Source organism: Ananas comosus, linkage group 16 (genome assembly GCF_001540865.1).
Source record: "Ananas comosus cultivar F153 linkage group 16, ASM154086v1, whole genome shotgun sequence".
Taxonomy (NCBI): Eukaryota; Viridiplantae; Streptophyta; class Magnoliopsida; order Poales; family Bromeliaceae; genus Ananas; species Ananas comosus.
Window position 1 is genome coordinate 1,231,767 of NC_033636.1, and position 18,463 is coordinate 1,250,229.

The 18,463-nt window shown below is 41.9% G+C and overlaps 1 pseudogene; it reads right to left on the minus strand.

Annotated features, from left to right (window-relative positions):
* Positions 13,672-15,485, minus strand: LOC109722511 (annotated as a pseudogene).

Below are 18,463 nucleotides of genomic sequence, written 5' to 3' on the forward strand. Positions count from 1 at the left end.
CCACCTTCGGCACAGGACACTCCGGTGAACGCGGATCCTCCCGCAACGCACGCGCCTGCCGTAGCTCCAGCCGTGACTACCACGACGACGACGGCCACCACGACAGTTTTCGCTGGGGGTACTGATACCCCTGCAACGGAAGGCGCCCGCATTAGGGCAAGGCTGGTGGAGTTTCGAAAGTTCGATCCGCTGAAGTTCGCAGAAAAGAGCGACGACGCCTGGGTGATCGAGCATTGGGTTACTCATATGGAGAAACTGTTTTGTGATCTACACATCGAGGAGCTGGATCGCGTCCCTCTAGCTGCTCACTGTCTTGAGAGGGATGCGTATTCGTGGTGGATCAGCTACTTCGAGCGCAAACTTGGGAGCATCTATCCAAGCTAGGAGGAGTTCCGGAGACTCCTTTACGAGCAGTACTTCAAGGATACCACTAAGCAGAATCTGGAGCGCGAGCTAGAGCGTCTCAAGCAAGGCAGTCGTACCGTAGCAGAGTATGAGTGAGACTTCTCTCGTATTATTGCACTGATTCCATTCGTAGTTCGTGATGAGTATCACAAGGCAAGGCTGTTCGCGAGAGGGCTAAGGCCCAGTATTCAACTTCTTATCGCGTCCCATGGCGCTTTGACGTTCGACGAGAGTCTGGATCGGGCACTAATGGTGCAGAACGATATGGATGAGGCTCAAATCAAACAAGATGCATTCGAGAAGACTGAGGATAGGAAGCAAGCACAGGAGAGTTTTGTTGGTGGTCAATCGAGCAATGGGCGACCACCCAAGCATCACAAAACGCAGTCCGGATTGAGCAGTTCCCCCGCTACATCTCAAAGGCAGAGCACCCCACCTTGTGTCTTCTATGGCAAGGCTCATAGAGTTTATGAGTGCCCAAAGCGCCACAATCGTTGTTACAAGTGTGGCCAACGCGGACATCTTAAGGCAGATTGCACCAATAGAGCAGGATCAGAGTCTGCAGCAGCGTCTACTCCAGCAGCTCTATGGCAGGATCGTGGCAGTACGGCGCACCCTTCGCCTGGACGTCTATCGTTATCCCGTCAAGTGAAGGAGGTACACCAGACAACTGACGGACGCGCTTACATGATGACACGTCAGGAAGATGATCAGTCGGCTGACGTGGTCGCAGGTATAATTTTGTTTATCGTAGTAAACAGCATGCTTTTCGTTTTAATGCATCTCCTCCTGGCATTGCATGCATGTATTGTTCTAGTTCGTTGTGTATAGCTAAACTTTCTTTAAGGGGGGGATGATGTAAGGACCGAGATTTTGGAAGTGTAGCTAAACTCTCTGTTGACGATGTTTTTGTGTGTAATTTAATTACAAAGCACTCGTCAAGTTTTGGGAGAAAACGAGTTAGAACGGAGATTCTACGCGATTTCCAAATTTCACTTAAAGTGAATAGTAACTTGTTTTTTCGGAGAGGTCAATGCGTAGAGGTGGCTTCTAGCTCGTACCGGACTCCGTTCATAGCAGTCCAATAGCTCGTTTCGACCGGTTTAGCTGTTCTGGAACTAATGGCGCTGACGAATTTTGAGTTTGACGCACGAATTTCGAGAAAATCCGAAAATACGTGTTTTATATGTATTTGTGCGTAGTTCTTCTGTTGGAGAGATGGATCGGATTTCGTCGTGAATCTGCGACGGATTGAGGCGAAACGAAATCGTAGCTTTATTGTCTCTATTGTGCTGATCGCACTGGTGTGATCCGTTTGCAAATCTGACGGGCGGATCTGCGGAGATTACGCGTTGATCGAGGAGAGGTCGGTGATGGCAAAACGGTATTTTTGCAAAAGTTGCGATATTTTATGTATCGTTTTGCGTGAAACCGGACGTGGAAGTGTGTTCGCGCATTTTACACACGCTGAGAAGGACTCAGTATTAAATACTAAGGATTGGGGGGCTAACTCGCAAAGTTGCACCTTGGTATATATATAGCTCCTAGGGTTTTTGATCCCCTAACCCTAACCCTAGCCCTAGCCGCACCTTGCCACCTTCTACTCCCTCTCTTGAGTGCACGGCGTGCGCCCCAGTCGCCGGCGCACGCTGCCGGTCGCCGGAGAAAGAGGTTCCATCTCCCTGTAGCTCCCTCTCCATCTCTCTCTCTCCATCTCTCTCTTTTCTTCTCGGTTTGGAGCCTTGGTCGAGGCTGCATTGCCTTCCTGCACCTTGCCGGCGTCGCCTCGACACCGTCAGTGTTTACCCCACCGGCCGCCGCCTCCCCCGAGCGCTACCGCCGTCGCCCCAGCACCCTGCTGCCAGCTAGGGCAGTTTTGGCCGAGCTGAACTCCATCTGCTAGCCACGCGCCGCCGCCGCCTGAGACCACCCCGGCCACCTTCCCCGGAGCTTAGGCGACCACCCCCGGCCGGTCGCCGCCGCCCCTGCAGGCTGCCGTCGCCGCCTCGGCCAGCTCGCGGCCGCCCCAGCCTACTCGGGCTTAGCGGACCCGCCTTCTCTCCTCTCGCGCCGTCGCCGCCCGGAGCCACCCATGCCGCCTCCCGCCGACCTCAGGCGACCCACCGCCGCCGCCCCGTGGTGCCCGGGCTGCTGCCGTGGCCACCATTGCTCTGGAACACGAGCTTCAACTCGTCCGCGCTTGTCTCTTTCCGCCATCGCCGCCGCCGCTCCTCGCCGCCAACTGAGGTGAGCACCACACTCCCTACCTCCCCCGCAGCCATTCCTGGCCCGCACGCACCACGCCGTGCCACCGGAAGCCGGCCGGAGCAAGCTTGCTCCGGCCAAGCCCGAAATAGGGCTATTCCTTGGCGGTTTGCTGTTCTGAGCTTCCCAAGCCTCCCTGATCTCTACAGAAGGGAGCATGGTGATCGTGGCAATTTTCTGATCATCGTGCTCACCTTAGTTTCTATCGGGGAGACTCCTTTCCGCTGTTTCGGCGGTGTCGCTCCATTAGAGCCTTTTTGGCTGCTATTTCAGGATTATGCACATTTTTACGGCGATCCGAGGCTGTTCCGATGCCTCTGCAGGTGAGCACGGTGATCATGGATCAGTGTTGATTTCGGTTCGGATTTCTTCCGAAATTCGCCGAAAGAACGCGGTTTCGGTTTGGATTTCTTCCGACGTGGTTTGGTTATCCTGTAAATTATCGCTGAGCCTTGTTGGCTGGTCGCCATCATTATTTTGTGGGTTCGGTGATGATGGGTGAGCGACGATCGGTTCCGGTGTCGAAATAGACACTTTCGGGAACCCGAATTCGTATATTATCCGGCAATAATTGTGTAGTGGTGTTATCTTGTGTTTGCTGCCAAAACATTCAAATCGGAGTGTTTTGGGGCAGCAGGTGACTCGTGACACGAATCGGTGAGTTTCGGGACACTTAGTGGGTCCCGATGGCATCCCGTTGTGTTTTTCGGGACTTCCGGTGAGTTACGGTGATCGGTTTTGGGAAACCGATTACGGGGATCTTGTGTGGGGGGTTTGTGAGTCTCGTGCTTTGGCTTAGTGATTTGGATACTGACCTGATGGATCTTCTTAGGTCCGGTAGACTCTGTGCGTACCCAGTGTTCCAACGCGACAGTGACAGGTGGGTGTTTCGAGCTGGTAGTCGGTGAGATCGTTTCACCCTTCCTCTATTCTTTCATATCAGTATCGTAGTCTCTACATGTCTTTGCTTTGATTATCATTTGTATATCTTACTTTGTTAGTTGCATTTTTTTAGTTGTTGATAGACATGTAGAGCAGGTTGCATATATATAAATATATATATATATATACTGTATATCTGTGGACCTTGGATCCAGGCAACACACTGACTCCTTTGTCGTGTGTTTCGATCTGGTTGATCGTGGTTCGACGTTGTACGCCCTTGCACCTGGCTTCGGCCAAGGCACCGGTCTCTTTTTGCCGGTTTTCGTTTTGATCATATCAGCATGATTTAGTCATAGCACTGTGTATTCTAGACACCTTGTTGGTTTGGCCACCAACCAAGGGGTGTACGTATCCGGATAGGTCGTCGGTGACGCATGAATAAGTTGGCAGTGTCTGCTCTGTGACAGGTAACGCTTGAGGTCTGCGGACCAATATGGCAGCATAAGATTGGGTTTGGTTTGGACTATTTACCCTTGAGGCATCCGATCAGTTGAGTTTTTTGTTCCAGTAGTAGTTTCGTTCTTGCTCAGTTATTATCCTGTTTCTATTACTACTGTAGTTGCTCTTATATCACATCATACTTATAACTGTAGTTCTGTTTTATATCAGCATATATATTTGTTTATCAATCTCCTTTGGTTTCCGGTGATTACGGTTTGCCTTCGTGGCTCTGTCGTACCCACTGAGAAACCATGGTTGCGGTTTCTCACCCCCCATTCCCCCCAGGTGACATGGACGAGGAGTTAGATTTTGGGCTCGACGGGAGGACGATCTAGCTAGTCGGCAGTAACGACCGTCACCCTGGTTATATTTCTTCCCGTATTTAGTAGTTGTTAATAATAAATAGTTCAGTTAGATGTTTGAATGTTTGTGATTTTTGTTATGCATGATTAGAGACTTTGTGGATCACTGATTTTGGTTTTATGGATATTCAGTTATCAGATTTGTGTATTTATACATATTTACGCATTGTGGTTTTCTGCCCCTCGAGGTAGTTGATTTTCAAAATAGAGTTTCCGTGTGGGAAACAGTTTTAAAAATATTTTCGAATGGTTTTCATGAATGAATGAATTAGAGTTTAAAAACAAAAGCTTCCGTGTGGGGAGCACTTTTAAATAGGATGTTTGTTGTATTGTGCATTGCATCATCCAGCGCCTAAGGAGTGCTTAGAGGTATGCATCATTTCTAAGGATCGTTAGCTGTATGAAAATGCATATTATGAATTGGTTGTTGATTGGTAAATGTAGGTTGTGGTTGAGATCCTGTTGTATAGTTGGTACGCCGTGCAAATACAAAGGAGACTCTGTCCGAGTGTATAGAGGAACTTTGTATTTGTGGCGGATCTGTACGTCACGTGGGCCAGATTGAAAAAAAAAAAAAATTTGGTACATCTTCCGTAACTCTGTTTCAAAATGGTAATGAATTTTAAAAAGACTTTTAAAATCGGCCCCGGGGCGTGACAGTACAAATTATAATTGACAATACTAGGGCTGAAAGAAGAATTATAGAGCAATAATTTTGTCATATATATATTTTTTTTGAGGAAAAGGTAGCACGCTAGCTACTTCATTCATTGGAACGGTGAATTAAACTACATGGGTGAGGCAGCAAGGCCTCAAAAGGGGCGAAAAAAATAAAAATAAACATAAAAAATTAAAAAAATTAAAAAAGTTAACCATAATTAACCAGAGGAGGACTGCTCCCACGAGTTTGTCAACAGCGTGATCTTATACACCACTAGGTTTGGATTCGGTGGGACCGTTCGAAAGATTACTCCATTCCGTGCTTCCCAAATGGCCCACCATCCCACAACTAGTGCAGATAGCCAGGTCCTCGTCGATTGTCCACCCGGCCTAGCCAACTGTCTGTTCCAGAGAGAATGGACGTCAATTGTCCACCTGGCCTAGATCTCATATTTTATACACAATTTAAATATTACTTTAAAAAATATTTGTACTATTAGGAACACGGAGATTTCCAACGTGTCACAAATGCGACGTGGAAGTGTCACGAACGCAACGCGGATGCTAATTTCCAACGCGTCACGAATGGGACGCGAAAGCGTCATGAACGCGACACGGACGCGGCTTGGACGCCACATCATAAAATTAATTAAAAAAATAAACAGAATAAAAAAAAAAAGAACATCATATTTTGGAAAAAAAATAATTAAAAAAATATTTAGCCCTAATAAAAAAAATTATCTATCTCATCTCTATGCTCATTTTTTCTCCAACAAAATATCTAAGAGGCCGTTTGATTAGATGTAATTACAAATACAGTGTAGTTAGAGATTGTTGATACCAAAATTGAGCCGACCTAACCCACGTATGAGCCAATAAGGACACGTGGTACACCAGGAGTCGGCAATAAAGCGCCTGAAGGACAAGAAGGCGGGAACGTTTGAAGCTTGGGGTGTAACTTCCATGAGGAGTTAGCATAACTTCCATGAGGAGTTAGTATAACTTCTACGATCATGATTACAACCACTCCCCCCAACTACTTTCAACCAACTAATAATGTGGGCTATAAATAGTAACTTTGAAGCCTGCAATAGGGGTCTTGGCCCCTGCACACAAAAGACCACATTTATTTTCCTACATCTTTCTTTTCTGCATTTACCGCTTTTTCATTAGGAGTAGTGTTCCCTGTAATTTAGCACACTCGGAGTCTGTCTGCCCTACGGGCATCACTCCCCTGTTCCTGTAATTCTCTGTCTTCCTTTTTAATAGAAAGCTGTTTTATCGGCCTTTCTTGTCGATCAGATCTCGAGTTGTTCAGTCGTTCGGTTCGTCTCTCAGCCGAGATACAGGCTTCCCCTCGATATTCGGCTCATCCTGCCGAAGCGAATTTACTGTAGAGGTTTTCGAACCCGGCTGATTCGATCCCTCATTGGCCGAATCGCTTGATCCGTCGTGGGCGCAAACTTCGAGGGTCAAATCAACGGCCGCGTATCATCCCGACGCCCTTCCCGAGGAGTGTATTCTGACCTAGTCAAGGGTTGTAGAATATACTTGGAGTCTGTCTGCCTTACGGGCATCACTCCCCTATTCTCATACTCGGAGTCTGTCTGCCTTGCGGGCATCACTCCCTTATTTGTGTACTTTTTCCCTGCGCATTTCAATAGAAAGTCATCTTCGGCTCTTCCTGCCGATCAGATCACAAGTTTGTTTGACCATTCGGCTCGTTTCTTAGTCGAATTCCGGGCTTCCCCTCTCCATTCGGCTCATTCTGTCGAAGCGAATTTACTGTAGAGGTTTTCGAACCCGGCTGATTCAATCCCTCATTGGCCGAATCGCTTGATCCGTCGTGGGCGCAAACTTCGAGGGTCAAAGCAACGGCCGCATATCATCCCGACGCCCTTCCTGAGGAGTGTATTCTGACCTAGTCAAGTGTCGGGACTTTCGGCCACCAACAAATTTTGGCACCCCCGGTGGGACCCATTTTTAGGTAAATTTATATTCTATATAAATTATGGCTGATGATAACGCCATGAATCTACGTAATAGGGTTGTTCCTAGAAATTCTGAAAGTGATAAACCTAGTGATTCAGACAATGCTGGCGAATGTCAAGCAGTTTTGCTAGTTGAAGGAGAAACTAGTGGACAGTCGGCTCATCAAGAGCCGAGTCTGACTCAGGCACTCTGCCAGATGAGCCGAGTCTTGCAAATTTTAGATCAAAATATCCATCAAAGTACCGCTCGACTAGACGCGGTGCTGGCCGCTATCACGGCCTATAATGAAAATATTGGTCGAATCAGACAATTATTTACCCGAAACGAGCAACTTTATGGGGGGCAACAAGGGCCCCTAAATGTGCTGGTGCAACAAAATCCCATCACGCCGGCGGTCTCACAGGCGCAACTGCAAATGGCACCTTTCCAGGTTGCTTACAGGCCGGCGAATATAAACGCCGGCCCTCAGTCAGAGATTCCATCGGGTTTACCTCCTTTACTAGCTTATCAGCCCCAAAATGTAGGGATTAGGGCTGGGGGGCAGGCCCATAATGATATGCAAGGAGCGAACCCTGCAATACAGAATTCTGGAGTTCCTCAAGGGCCAAATTCGGCTCAAGCACAAGCTCCGCTGTATGCTTAGATTGAGGAAGTCATTCGGAATACCTTCGGAGTAGGGGCCAGGCCGGCTATGCGGCCTGTTTTTCGATCCCCGTATCCAGCAAACATAGATACAGAGCATCCATATCCGGCAAACTGGAAAATGCCAAAGTTTGACAAGTTCTCGGGCGATGAGACCGAGAATACGGTCGAGCATATAGCTCGGTTCACGGCCCAATGTAGAGAAGCGGCCGCTGACTCATTTTTGAAACTTCGATTATTTAACACGTCGTTAACTAAAATGGCGTTTACTTGGTACACAAGTTTATCAGCCAATTCCGTCCAAGATTGGGACGAATTGGAAAGAAAATTTCATGAGCGATTCTATAGATCAGAGCCACAATTATCGGTCGCCGACTTGGCTTTATACCGACAAATGTCAGGTGAAACGGTCGAAGAGTATTTGGATCGTTTCAAAATAGCCAAAACCTGGTGTTTTATGAAAATGCCGGAATCAAAGTTCGCCAAAATGGCGTTAAATGGTCTGCATTTTAAGATAAAAGACCATTTTGAAGATAAGTATTTTTCTAACCTATTTGATCTAGGTGTTCGAGTTGCCCAATACGAGCAATTTTAGGACAATCGGCTGCAATGGAGCCGATATAAAAATCAAAGCAAAGGTAAGGAGAAATCCTTGCTAAAAGAACAGTCGGTTCATGAAGAGCCGAGCCAATAGAGTGAAAGTGAAGAATCGGCTGATGAAGCCGAGATATAGCCACTTTCTTTAAGAAGAATTTCTTGATAGGAAAACACTCGGTTCAAGAAGAGCCGAACTAATTGAATAAAAGTAAAGAATCGGCTGATGAAGCCGAGATGAATAAGCGTCGTTTTCCTAAAGCCGACCAAGACTAGCGAAACTAAAGCTTGGGTCTCGGCTGTGCTTTTGAACAGTCGATTTGGCACCAATAGTCATCCGAATGTTCATTCGAAAGACTATTGGGAGGGCATTGTTGATACCAAAATTAAGCCGACCTAACCCACGTATGAGCTAATAAGGACACGTGGTACACCAGGAGTCGGCAATAAGGCGCCTAAAGGACAAGAAGGCGGGAACGGTTGAAGCTTGGGGCGTAACTTCCATGAGGAGTTAGCATAACTTCCATGAGGAGTTAGTATAACTTCCACGATCATAGTTACAACCACTCCCCCCAACTACTTTCAACCAACTAATAATGTGGGCTATAAATAGTAACTTTGAAGCCTGCAATAGGGGTCTTCGCCCCTGCGCACAAAAGACCACCTTTATTTTCTCTGCATTTTATCGCTTTTCTAGGAGTAGTCTAAATGTAATCTTTTTCTTTTCCGCATTTATTGCTTTCTCTAGGAGTAGTTCCTGTAACTTAGATCTTTGGAGTCTGTCTGCCCTATGGGCATCACTCCTCTGTTCCTGTAATTCTCTGTCTTCTTTTTTAATAGAAAGTTGTTTTATCGGTCTTTCTTGCCGATCAGATCTCGAGTTGTTCAGTCGTTCGGCTCGTCTCTCAGCCGAGATACAGGCTTCCCCTCTATATTCAGCTCATCCTGCCGAAGCGAATTTACTGTAGAGGTTTTCGAACCCGGCTGATTCGATCCTTCATTGGCTGAATCGCTTGATCCGTCGTGGGCGCAAACTTCGAGGGTCAAATCAACGGCCGCGTATCATCCCGATGCCCTTCTCGAGGAGTGTATTCTGACCTAGTCAAGGGTCGGGACTTTCGGCCACCAACAGAGATGTATACAGTTAGAAATACAGCAGTTGCAACTACATGCATCCTGTTTGGTTGGTTGTAGTAGAAAGTAGTGCAACTACAAATAATTTGTTTGGTTGCATGTAGTCCAGAAATGATTTTGAAAATTGTATCATTTTAGGCACGGCGTTTACTTGGCTCTCTGTTATTTCTCTCGCTGAAGCTTCCTTCTCTCTGCCTTGCGACTATTCTGTTTTCAACAAGTGGTCAGTTAGGATAAATACAGATCCAGTCCACGCAGTACTGTGGGTTAGGATAAATTTAGATCGAGTCCCACAAAGAATTTGGTGGAATGCAAATATGGATATGAAAATTTAGCATTCAATATATATTCGTATCCGAATTCATAATAGAAAAAAAATATATAAATATGGATACACCCTATGAAATAAGAATCAATGTTTGTTATCTCCATCAATTCTAAATTCTACCAACAAATAAATGTTAGATGACAATGTGGACTATTTTGGTATATTTATAAAACTTTAGGGACATTTAAAAGGCAAGATACATAGTAAAATATTTGAAATTATTTAACATGATGAAAATATTTTCTTATTTGAATATGTTGATCAATAGAGGAATTCTGATTAATTAAATGACTTACACAGGTTTCATATTTAGATCTAAATCATTATATTAAAAACTTATAATTTTTAAATTTGAGCCAAACAAGTTTGACATGAAATTTTTAAATTTGAAGGGCATTTATAAAAATTATAACATGTCAGTGACCCTTGAAATTTTTAGGGGCAATTGCCTATATACCCCTGAAAAGTTTCCGATTTTCTTATATACCTCTTTTAGAAGGCTAATATTGAAAATACCCTTCTTTTGTTCCAAGTCTTTCTAATATACCCCTGGAGTTAAGCTCCGTTAGTGAGCTGCCGTTATCTCTGTAAAATTACCATTTTGCCCATTCTAATATACTCTTCTACCGTAACTAACTTTTCTTATATACCCTTTATATAGTAAATATTTTTCTTATTTGCCCTTCAAATATAAATTAATTAATTAAACACATAGAGATCGATCGCAGTTAAACCAACCTTGGTAGCTGGAGGCATAGTTAGTTAATTCGGATTTGGCAAAAATTCGGTACGGATATAATTCGGATAAAATTCGTCTTTTAATTTTTAAATTCGTTGAAAAATACGGCTAAAAAACGGATTCGGCAGTTATTCGGATACGTGATTTATACGGGTATTATACGTTCACCAATTAAAAATTCGGGATCAAATATAATTTTTATATATAATTTTTAAAAATTCGGTATTATACTATATATATTATTTTTATAATATTTAATAATAGATTAAATATATTTAAAATTATAATAAACTTATATTAATAATATATAAGAGTTATATATTTAAAAATATTAATAAATAATTACAAATTTATAAATAAAATATTATATAATAATATTTCTATATAAAAATAAAATACTATATGAATAAATCTATTAGTTATTATTATTATTATTATCATCAGAAAACACGACAGTTAATTTACAGGAACATAGTTATTAAATAATTAAGCGCTAATTACTTAATAATTGTCATTAGTGACAGGGTGATATGTACGGCTAATAGGGGTGGTTTAGACTTTAGATCGAGCACCTGGGGGACGACAACGTGGCGCACGTGCGAGGAGACCTAGCCCTCGTCCCCGTCCTCGTGCGCGTGGCCGTGGGCGTGGCTGTGGTGGTGGTGGCTGTGGCCGTGCGCCGCCGTGTGCCCGCGCATCCTGACGATGTGCACCGCGTCGCCGCCCTAGGCGGAGCCCTCGTCCTCGTCCTCGTCCACAGGTGGCTCCGGCGCCGCCGTGGTGATGGAGGGCCCCTCGTCGTCCTCTGCCGTGACGTCGGTCTCGGCGGAGGCGGCGGCGCGGTGCTTGTGCTCGCAGAACTGGGTGGCGAGGAAGTCGAGGACGAGGGTGGCGAGGGCGGCGGCCATGGCGACGAAGCCGGAGAAGGGGAAGCGGCGCCAGGGGAATCGCCACGCCCACCATCCCCGCCACTAGGATCGCCGCCATCGCCGCCAGCTTCAGCCGCCGCGTCGTCGCGGCACCCCTCCTCCTCCTCCGCCGCGCCGCCGCAGCTCCGTGCCCGTGGTTTGGGAGGTGGCGTGCGTCATCCTCGCCCGTGGTCTGGGAGGAGATGAGGTGAGGTAGAGGCGGAGGAGCCGGCGAGATGGAGGCGGAGGAGCCGGCGATCAAGTTGGGACTTGGGAGAGAAAGAGGATAATTTAAGGAATTAGCATAATAAGTTAGGGGTAAAATAGGTATTTTATATAGGTTTTAACTCTAGTATACATTTAATCCATATTTAACCCGAGTTAAGCTAACAGGGGATAACTGCTGGGGTATTTTGAAATAACGGTGGAACATATGAGGGGCATTTTAGAAAGAAAAAAAAAAGTAGGGGGTAGATCGGATATTTCCAGACGCATGAGAGCTATATAGGCAATTATCCCAAATTTTTATAAGGGCAATTGTGATAAGGATAAAACTTGTATATAATTTGTTAGTTAAAATTTTAATGGAAAAGTATTTTAAATGTTATTTTTGAAAATTTTTCATACATAGAGCAAGTAAACAAGATGCACAGTAAATGTTACCTTATCATGCTCCTTTTTCCATATTGCTAAAGGCTGATCTATTAACTTAATCCTTTTTCTTTTGGAAATTACATTTGGCCTCTCTCTTCTATAAATGCAAGTAAACAAAATAGAATCAAAAGCTATATAATTTAAGAATTTTATTTACTGCCCAAGAAATAAAGAAAATTCTGAACTTAAAGACTTAAAAATTATTTAATTATGACCATCAGCATATATTGCTAAAATACTAATAGCCATAAAGTGACAGATATCGAAAATGAATTCTTCATTTAAGGAATAATAACATATCCACGCACAAATTAATGCATGCGACTAATATGTCCTGATTCCATTAGGAAACTTAATTGCGTGCATAAACTCGTTCATTGCTTAGGGAAGATGACATATGTGAATCCCTACCACTCTCTTTTGGTCAGTTGATAAACTTAGGACATGTAATTTTGAATATGATGTCGGTTAGAAGCGTGATTTGCTCTAATACCACTTGTTGGAAGGAGAGAAGTGTTGCAGCGAATTAAACTAAAAATTTTATTAAATATTATAGGACGAAATTTCGGTGGTGGATTTAGATTGGTTTATTCAACCTAGTTTACCAAAGTTCCATGGAAGAAACTTTAAACGATAAAAAATCGTCATTCGATATTTTTTAGAATGTCGAGATTTATGGAATGTTGTGGAGAATAAAAATTATAAAAAAAAAAATTGATAAAGAAATTTTAGAATGACAGACAAGGAAGTTCTATTACAACGTCAATCTAACGAATAATTGAATTGAGAAATAAAGGTAATGTGAAACAACCGTTGTACTCTAAAAGCTTAAGCTGTTAGAGAACGGTGTTTAAACATTTTTATATTTAACACTCCCCTTCACGTCTGGGCTCGAGACTTTTTAATCGGCCCATGACGTGGGCTTGAATTAAATGGGAGGAAATTAATATGCTAGGAGCCTGGCATGACTCGAACTCAGGACCTCCTGCTCTGATACCATGTGAAACAACCGTTGTACTCTAAAAACTTAAGCTGTTAGAGAACGGTGTTTAAACATTTTTATATTTAACATAAATAAAAGTCTACTTTTCACTGAGCTTGAGACAGAGGCTCTTACATTGTATATACAAGAAAAATTAAGCATGAATAGGTTCAAGGTAATAGTAGTGACCAGAAAGTGGCTAAAATCACATACAGCAGCACTCCAGACAGTATCGAACTATAGTGTAAATGATTCATTTTCTTTCACACAGAAAGGACGAAGTTCTGGTATATACATAAAAATTTATTCGGGTGGCACTTATAAATAGTAGTAACTTTTAAAAGGAGGTTGCAAACTCAAATCAAAGATAATGGTCTGGAATATATGCTCTCGACTTCAAAATCAAAGGAGGTTGAATTCTTTTCTATGAACTTCATGAAACTTTGTCCTTCACTTGCGTCTCTTTCATTGCTAGTTGTCGTTGAATATTATGTAGCTATATCCATATCCATATCCATGTATGTTTAACTAATAATTTCCTCCTAGTTACGGATCATTCCTAGAGCAATTGGGCTGAAAATTGTCACAAGGAAAATTAATCTTCTTTGAAATTAATGAGAAACGAAATGAAATCCTCTCAAATCAAATAAATATAATATAATAGGAATCAGTTGTTCTAATTCCAGATGAGCATGAAAATCTTACATATTTTCCGATCCAGAGATCAACAATTTTACGCCGGTCTGATCGCTTGCGCGCGCGTTACAAGCAGAGCATCCCTTGAGGCAAATTAACTAATTCCTAGGATGGTAGTAAGGGAAGATGGTGTAGAAGGTTTGCAGGAAGGTGAAGATAAGAACGACGACAGCTGCGATCAAAGAAAGGATGGCCCACGGGTTGCTGAAATAGTCCCTGACCAACTTCGCCCTCCACTTGGGCCAACTGGAATCGCAGTACTTCCGCACGTCCCGGAACAACCCGGCGAGGTAGTGCTTCTCGTGATCCATGGTGGCGCACTCGGAGAGAGCTGGTTGAAGAACACCGCCAGCTCCTCGTCGCTCGCCAGCTTGTTCTCCAGGAATCCTCTCCGGTGGAGTATCGCCACGTCTGCCGGCGTGTCGATGAGGCAGTCCATGAACATCGCGTAGCTCGTCATGTACGCCTCCTCCTCCTTGCACCCGCTGCACTGCTCGAAGGCCACGAGGTTCGTGAACCGGGACAAGGTGGAGTTCTCCACCGAGAGGAATGGGATCTCGAGCACGCCGTCGTGAAATGCTACGTCTAGGAAGGAACTATGCATGTTGTTTTTCTTCGTCTCGCCCTTCTTCTTAAACGTCACTCCGGCCTCCTCGAGCTCGGTCGCGGACGGGATCGTATTCGGCGATCTTTTCTTATACGCCGGTGCTTGCGATCCCCAAATCTTTATTCGGAGATGAGAGAGTAGCGAGGCGAAGATCTTACTCGGCTTTAACCATTTGAGAACAGTGCCGCAGATGGTGCTCTCCGTCGGGTCAGTTTGCGGTGTGGGGACGTAGCAGCGGTAGTAGAGATGCAATAAGTGGTGGAAATCTTCGGCTTTGCCGGGCAAGATACGGCCGGGATCACGAATGCCTTCCGCCTCTTCGTTGGAGCTCACTATTTCGTCCTCGGGCCTCTCGACGTTTCTGCTCGCGAGGTAGTTCACGAGAAGCTCCATCAGAGAAGGTATCTCCTCGTCATCCATGCTGAACGTGACGAGCGCGAACAGCTTCTCGAGCACGAAGAGGGGGATCTGGTTCTCGAGCAGGAGCAGATCGCCGCGCACGAGCGGCAAGCTCCATCCGGCGGTGCAGACGCTGTCGACGTCCCCTTGGCTCCACTTGATGAGGAACTCGAGGATGAAGCACCCGTCGAGGAGCAGCATCTCCACGAACTTCGCGGTGCTTAGCTCGACGCGCTCGAAGTAGCACCGCCGCGCCGCCGGCTCCAGCGCCGTGACCTCGTCTATGTAGCGCTTGATGTAGTTGTGGGGGTTGCGGGAGAGGAAGTCATGCAGGTAGCGCCACTTGTGCTGCTCCATTGCGCGGAGATCGGGGCGGTCGCCGCGGCCGTAGGGGCCGATGGAGACCACCCGGGGCTCGTAGAGGTGCGTGTTGCGTTGCCGGAAGTGGGCCGGGACGCGGAAGATGGTGAAGCTCTCCGGCTCCATCGGGACGCGGTGTAAGGCGTTGATGTTCGACGTGACGGAGCTCAGCACGGCATCGCCGATGTCTATGGCGACCGTCTCTCCCTGATCCTGTGCCATCGCCGGCGGCCACATATTCTGCTGAGAACAATTGTTAATGTCGCCAAATCTCCAATACTCCGACGACATCCATTTCAGATTTTTATGGGCCGTGTAGTCAACGATCGGTCTCCGGATGCAACCTCCCGCGCTATATTACCTGTTCCAGAACCAGTCGGCACAAAGGGGCAATAATAAAGTTGTTCTAGGAAACTACTGTTTTTTCAAAAAAAAAAAAAAAAAAACTTGTCGGTGAAAACGCGCACAATTTATTTAAGAGTAATGCTTCTATATTTTTTTTTTTTCATTATCAATCATTCACGCGTATTCAACGGCTCAGATTTAATTTTTTTTAAATTGCGACCTGCAATAGTAGATCATTTTGGAAGAGGTATCGATTACCAGGTACCAAAAAAAAAAAGATATTTTTGTCTTTTACTGTATGGATAATTTAGTCATTTTACCTCTACTATATTTTCAAAATTTTTATTTCCTCTTTGTTTTCTTTTTCTCTCTCTATCTTTCCTTTCATAATTTGGGATTTCATATAAAAAAATTTTCAAATTATTTGACAATATGATCTTTTAATTTTTTTTTCTCTTTGTTTATTTGTTTAATTTTTCAAATAGTTTAATTTTAAGAAACTATGCATTAAAATTTCATTTCATACCTATTGCTTTCTAAATCTTTTTTTAATAAAATAAGAATGAAATTTAGATTATTTTGTGATTTAATTTGTTAATTAATTTTTTTCTAATTCGGTAATATTATATTCAAATTTATATTTTAAAATTTTAAGTTTCATATAAATACTTTGAAATATGATAAACAGAAATAATTGTTTTGGATTTCGGTCTTTTGGTTTAGGTTTGGTTTTGGGTTTCAAAAAATTGATCAGTTTTGAATTTGGATATAAAATTTTGAAATCCGTCAAGTTCGGAAATAAGTTTTGCGATGGTTAGTCGGATTCGAATTCAAATTTCTAACCTTTTTTTTTTCTCACCAGTAATCCTAATCTTTTTAATTTTTATGTTTAAAATTATATGTAAAATATTTATTAGCTCTAAATTAGAAAAATTCTTAATTTTTTTTAAACATATTAAATATGTTGAATTTAAATATTTGCCCACATTTAATTTTTTAAAATTAGTATACAAAATTAATGACTAAGATGAATTCATAAATTTATTAAACGTATTAAATATGTTAAATTTAAATATTTACCAACATTACAATTTTTTTAAATAGTAATACAAAATTTCTCTAGTTTAAATTTCACTTTTAAATTTTAAATATTTAATATTTAAAATTTAAATTCATCGTATTTAGAAATAGAACTGTTTCTAAAATTCCTATAATTTAAATTTAGAAACACTAAAACATTTAAAGTAGATGCCTAAATTAATGCATAATTAATGCATAAATTTGGTTAATCAATTAATTTTCTAAATTAGTGCAAATTAACGTATAAATTTACGATTTCAATTAAAAGTTTCTTTAAATGTTGTATTGTTTAATATACCAAACTAACCTTGAATAAAATAATCATTTTACTTGCTAAATATTAAAATTATATTTTTACCCTCTATTAATCAACGGTTAAGATCTTTTTTATTATTTTTTAAAAAAAGTACCGAATTATTTCTCTTTATTTAAAGTTTGGAACAATCAACTATTATAAATCGGTTAATTAAATTTTTAAAATTTTAATTTATTATATAATTTTTTAATTTGTTTGATTTTAGTGATTCAACAGTATTTGAACTTAAAATTTAGTATTATAGGTTGTTTTTTTTTTTTTTTGGAACAGTTTTGTATCTCCATCTCTCCTCAACTTTTCTCGTCTCCGGCCCAAGCTGTATGAGGCAGAAACTCGTACCACATACGGTTCAGATGCCGAGTCCAAACTAATTATTTATTTTAATAAAATTATAGCTGGGAGAATTCAAGTTTTGAATTTAAAATCAAAATTTTGAATATGATTTTAAATTCAAATTTTAGTTTCAAAACTTTCATTTTAAATGTAAATTGAAATATCAAAATCAAAATTAAAATTTGAAGTTTGAATTCAAAATTTAAATTCAATTTAAAATTTGAATTTCAATTCAAAACTTTAATTCAGCCTTAATTCAAATTCAAATTTCTAATTTCTCATTAGTTTAAAATTTTAATTTTAATATTAATTTTGAATTCAAATTTAAATTTAAAATTTTGAATTTTTATTTTTAGGGACTAAAGTGAAAAACATGCAAAGTTTAGGGACCAAAATTAACCTGCAAAAGGATGCCAAATAGGCACTAACGTGGCGATTCCATTAATTTTAACAATTTTTTTAACGGCTTGGACGTAATTGCAATAAAATCAAGAGATTAGGGACAAGTGAAAATTGGTGAAAAGGTTGGAGACCACTGGTGTAATTAACCCGCATTTAAAACTTCAAAAAATCTAATTTTATGATTTTTTGATATTATTTATCTTACGATCAAAAGATCTCAAAATTAACAATTTTTAACGGCCGATATGAGATATTTGCTGGTTTAACGGTGTAAAAAAATCGAAATCGGTTAAATTTTTGATAAAAAATTCTATTCACTATTTATATAAAAATCAATATTTCTAATGTTAAATTGAAGAATCCAATCATCCATTTTTAAGACATCGTTCGATTTTGACCGTTCATTTTATGCCCGCTTGATTGATTTTATTATGACTTCGAAAAATTACGAAATTTATTATTTAGAAGTTTCAAATACTTTAAATCATATTTAACCTAGTGGATCGTCGAATTAGAAGCTCTATCTTCGAAAACAACTTATGAGTTCGAAGGGCTCTATACTCATAAGAGTATAGTAGCCTCTCTCTCTCTCTCTCTCTGTGTGTATATATATATATATATATATATATATATATATATATATATATAATCTATATTTGAATCTTAATTTATTTTCACCCTACCTTCTACTCCCCTATTGTGGTATCCCTGATGTTTAGTAGGAGAGGTTTGTCGACAGATCTGGAGAGTGTCGGGACAAGTGCGAGTCTCGTTGGCGCGAAATAGAAGCAAAACGGACTCAGCGGGGACGCGAGAGCAGGAGTTAGCATTGGAATCTACAAATAGCAGATTTTCTGCTTGATGTACCGGTACA